At 41.1% G+C, this 5223-nt stretch overlaps 1 protein-coding gene and 1 pseudogene across 1 annotated transcript in view; one reads left to right on the top strand and one right to left on the bottom strand.

The window, feature by feature from the left end:
• The window catches only part of DENND4A (DENN domain containing 4A), a 140362-nt gene that overhangs the window by 121149 nt on the left and 13990 nt on the right, over nucleotides 1-5223 (bottom strand).
• On the top strand, nucleotides 3564-4128 carry LOC108514701 (60S ribosomal protein L12 pseudogene; annotated as a pseudogene).

The following is a 5223-nucleotide window of genomic DNA, read 5'->3' as shown; positions in this document are numbered from 1 at the left end:
AAAAAAAAAAAAAAAAAAAAAAAAAAAAAAAAAAAAATTGCAATAAAGGAATCTTAAAGCAAATGATCAGTGACATCTCATTCCCAATTCCCAAAATGACATCAAAATTATATAACAAAAAGTGATTTGAGTATTCTACAATGTACAATTGCCTCTTGAAAAAGTCAATCGTTACTACCATGTGAAGGACAGGTATGAAAAAAAGTTTTAGTTTAGTTTCGTTAAGTTAAATGGGGTAAAAATTCACTTCAGTCATACTGAACCATTTACTGTTTCCCCCTTTACACAACTCCATGCCACTTTGCAAATTCAGTTCCTCCTATCACAATATCTCTATTCCAATGGCCAACTACTATGTAACACCGGAGACCTGCTCTTCGAAGCCTTCCTTACCCTTTTCTCCATGAGAGACTGTCATGGAGACATGTCTCTTTTCTTACGCTTCCAGAATATCTTGCACATATCTCTACTATGATTATCACATTAATACTCTATTTATTTCTCTGAACGTCTATTCTTCTCAACTAGATCATGCATTGAGAGTAGGCAATGTTACACCCCCATCTCTGTAAACATCTGTTCTAGCACACTCTCTGGCAGAGAGTAGGCAGTCAATAAATGTTTGCTAAATGAAGAATGATGTGATGCATTAATGGTATTAATATTAGGTTAAAGAAGATATATATAATCATACACATATGCTCATAAAATAATATGACTCAAACTTCCAATTCTGTATGCAGAAGCTAATCACCTCCATTGTTTTTTTCTTTAAAAGGGAGACATTTTAGTCTTCACAATAATCATGTATAGATTGTGGATGAAATAAATTAAGTTTCCTACTATATATAAAACCACTGAGCAGTATCTTTTTCATTTCATAAAAAACATAATTTTTTTTATCATTAAGTATTCCTTTGTATTCACCACTTTTTAGAAAGTCTATTTACCTACACACCTATCCTCTGAGAATTGTATGCCCTGTATCACTCTCCTTCCACAAAAACGGGGCCTGAAAGCCACGTTTTATGAACCTTTGGCTTCATTGGCAACAGCTGATTAGACATAGATACCTGTCTCTAACTGAATTTTCTCCCAGAGGTTCAGAATGAAATCACAGAACCATGAGCAAATATATGAATTTAAAAGTTAGAAGACATGTCCAGCCATGTGCAGTGGTGAAAGACAACATGCAAAGTAAGAAAAATGAAGTGGAAAGGCAGGAAGACTCAGAGAAATCATGCTATCCCAGGTAGTAAGAAAATAGCTGCACGGGGCCGGACACGGTGGCCTGTAATCCCAGCATGTTGGAAGGCCGAGGCAGGAGGATCACTTGAGGTCAGGAGTTCGAGGTCAGCCTGGACAACATGGTGAAACCCCACCTCTACTAAAAATACAAAATGAGCCAGGTGTGGCGGCATGCGCCTGTAATTCCAGCTACTCAGGAGGCTGAGGCAGGAGAATCACTTGAACCCAGGAAGCAGAGGTTGCAGTGAGCCGAGATTGTACCATGGCACTCCAGCCTGGGCGACAGAGCAAGACTCTGTCTCAAAAAAAAGAAAGAAAAAAAGAAAATAGCTGCCTGGGTTATAAATTTCCAGTTCCTGGTTTCCCGTCCCCTTCATGAGTCTTGGCTGTACTTCTATCAGGTACTGTGAAAACTCCAGCATCTTTGCCTAATGGTAACTAATTTCCCTTTTTTGGGTAAGCCAGGTTAAATTTTTTAAATTACAAACAATTTTTTTTTTTTTTTTTTTTTTTTTTTTTTAAGATAGTCTTACTCTGTTGACCAGGCTGGGGTGTAGTGTCATGATCTCAGCCCACTGCAACCTCTACGTCCCAGGTTCAAGCGATTCTCCAGCCTTAGCCTCCCGAGTAGCTGGGATTACAGGCACACACCACCACGTCTGGCTAAGTTTTGTATTTTTAGTAGAGATGGGGTTTCGTCATGTTGGTTAAGCTGGTCTCGAACTGCTGATCTCAAGTGACCTGCCTGCCTCGGCCTTCCAAAGTGCTAGGATTACAGGTGTGAGCCACTGCACTGGGCCACAAACAAAAAATTTGATTAAACCTCAAAAAAGAAAAGCAAAATATCAGTTAATCATAGAAGCGAAAAAAAAGTTTTGTTTAAAAAAATGGCTGTTAGGCCGGGCATGGTGGCTCATGCCTGTAATCCTAACACTTTGGGAGGCCAAAGTGGGCAGATCACGAGGTCAGGAGATTGAGACCAGCCTGGCCAATACGGTGAAACCCTGTAGTCCCAGCTACTGGAAGGCTGAGGCAGGAGAATAGCTTGAACCCGGAGGCGGAGGCTGCAGTGAGCTGAGATTGGGCCAATGCACTCTAGCCTGGGCGACAGAGTGAGACTCCGTATCCAAAAAAAAAAAAAGGCTGTTAAGCTGGTATCTTCAGATATTCCTCAGCACGATAAAATGAAAAATATTCATCAAACATAGCAAGTTCAAACAATATTCTATAAACCCAACTTCAGTGTAGCTATGAGTGAGTATGAACAAAATTCTATTACAAAGTTATGGTGTCCAGAAAAAATGAGAAATTAATAGGGAATTTCTTAGACTTTATCCGAACAAATTATTTTTTAAAGAAAAATAACTTTGGGAGGCCGAGACGGGTGGATCACAAGGTCAGCAGATCGAGACCATCCTGGCTAACACGGTGAAACCCCGTCTCTACTAAAAAATACAAAAAAACAGCCGGGCGAGATGGCGGGCGCCTATAGTCCCAGCTACTCGGGAGGCTGAGGCAGGAGAATGGCGGGAACTCAGGAGGCAGAGCTTGCAGTGAGCTGAGATCCGGCCACTGCACTCCAGCCCGGGCGACAGAGCGAGACTCCACCTCAAAAAATAATAATAATAATAAATAAATAAAGAAAAATAATATCAGTTACTAAAATTTTGACCAAAAGGGGTGAGATTTTCTTCTCCAGTGATAACAGCCAGTCTTACCTAACAAGCCAAAGTAACATTCTATAGTTCTCCCCACCCATCTATACCCATTTATCTTAAAAACATGACATTTCAGAGTCCTCAACTAAAATACTCAGTGGTAAAATACAGTGACCTTAAAAAAAAAAAAAAAAAAAAAGCGTTCACCAATACCACAGTCATTACAGCTATACCTCAGAAATACTGTATGTTAGGTTCCACATCACTACAATAAAGTCAATATCACAATAAAGGAAGTCACATGAATTTTTTGGTTTCCTAGTGCATATAAAAAGTTATGTTGCAGGCTGGGCATGGTGGCTCATGCTTGTAATCCCAGCACTTTGAGAGGCCGAGGCGGGCGGATCACAAGGTTAGAGAGCGAGACCATCCTAGCTAACACAGTGAAACTTTGTCTCTACTAAAAATATAAAATTAGCTGGGCATGGTAGCATACGCCTGTAATCCAGCTACTCAGGAGGCTGAGGCAAGAGAATCACTTGAACCCGGGAGGCGGAGGTTGCAGTGAGCTGAGACCATGTCACTGCACTCCAGTCTGGGTGACAGAGCGGGACTCCATATCAAAAAAAAAAAAAAAAAAAAGCTATGTTGCTTTCAGCTCAGAGGAGGCCAACGTGCAACTTTCTTCAATTGTCCCAAATCTAAGTTCACCTGACACCAGCCGCCTCCACCATGCCACCAAAGATCAACCTCAATGAGATCAAAGTTGTATACCTGAGGTGCACCAGGGGCGAACTCAGCGCCACATCTGTGCTGGTCCCCAAAGATTGGCTCCCTGGGTCTGTCTCCAAAAATGGTTGGTGACAGTGCCAAGGCAACTGGTGACTGGGAGGGTCTGAGGATAACTGTGAAACTTACTGTTCAGAGCAGACAGGCCCAGATTGAGGTGGTACCTTCTGCCTCTGCACTGATCATCAAAGTCCTCAAAGAAGCACCAAGAGACAGAAACAGAAAAACATTAAACAAAGCGGAAATATCACTTTTGATGAGACTGTCAACATTGATCGACAGATGCAGCACCTATCTTTAGCCAAAGAACTCTGGAACCATTAAAGAGATCCTGGGGACTGCCCAGTCTATGGGCTGCAATGCTGATGGCTGCCATCCTCATGGCATCATAGACAACATCAACAGCGGTATGGTGGAATGCCCAGCTAGTTAGGAAGCACAACGAAAAATATTTTAACAAAGGTTCATTTGACAACTAAAAGATAAAAAATATTTATACCATAGTCTAAGTATGCAATTGCATTACATCTAAAAAAAATTACATATCTTAATTTTAAAATACTTATGGTAAAAAATGCTAACAATCATGGGAGCCTTCAGCAAGTGGTAATCTATTTGCTGATGGAGGGTCTTGCCTAGAGATGTTGATGACTGATCAGTGTAGTGGTGGCTAAAGGTTCAAGGGGCTGTGGCAATTTCTTAACAGAAGACAACAATGAAATTTGCAACATTGACGCTTCCTTTCATGAAAGATTTCTCTGTAGCATGTGATGCTGTTTGGGAGCATTTTACCCACAGTAAAACTTATCCCAGAGTGCTGGGATTACAGGCATGAGCTACCATGCCTGGCTTGTTCCCAGTTTTAAAATAAGACAAACTTACATGTGAAACTGGCCAGTCTCACGTAATTAAAGCTTAGCAAGACTAGGAAAATCTACATGTCAACAGCCAGTTCAGAGATAAAAACAAAACAAATAGTACTTTTATGAAACTTTCCAAGATTATATAGTTAGTTCTAGTATTCAGAAAAAATGAAAAATGTTAAATTCAGAGTAAAACAAAGGTTTACGAAAAATTAAACACTGACTGCCATAACAAGGATTTTAGGGCTCCACAAGGTGGTGCATGCCTACAGTTTCGGCTACTCTGAAAAGACTGCTTGAGCCCAGGAATTTGAGGTCGATCTGGGGAATATGGCGAGACTGCATGTCTAGAATAAATAAATAAAAATTAGAAGAAAAAAAAAAACCTTTGCTAATCTCAAGATACAAATTCAAGAGAAGGAAAAAGGCCAGGCACAGTGGCTCATGCCTGTAATCCTAGCACTTTGGGAGGTCGAGGTGGGTGGATCGTGTGGATCAGGAGTTCAAGACCACCTTGGCCAACATAGTGAAACCCCGTCTTTACTAAAAACACAAAACTTAGCCGGGCATGGTGGTGTGCACCTGTAATCCCAGCTACTCGGGAGGCTGAGGCAGGAGAATCGCTTGAACCTGGGAGGCAGAGGTTGCAGTGAGCCGAGATTGNT

Source organism: Rhinopithecus bieti, unplaced genomic scaffold (assembly GCF_001698545.2).
Source record: "Rhinopithecus bieti isolate Rb0 unplaced genomic scaffold, ASM169854v2 scaffold_31548, whole genome shotgun sequence".
Taxonomy (NCBI): Eukaryota; Metazoa; Chordata; class Mammalia; order Primates; family Cercopithecidae; genus Rhinopithecus; species Rhinopithecus bieti.
This window is presented reverse-complemented; position numbering and strand designations above follow the sequence as displayed.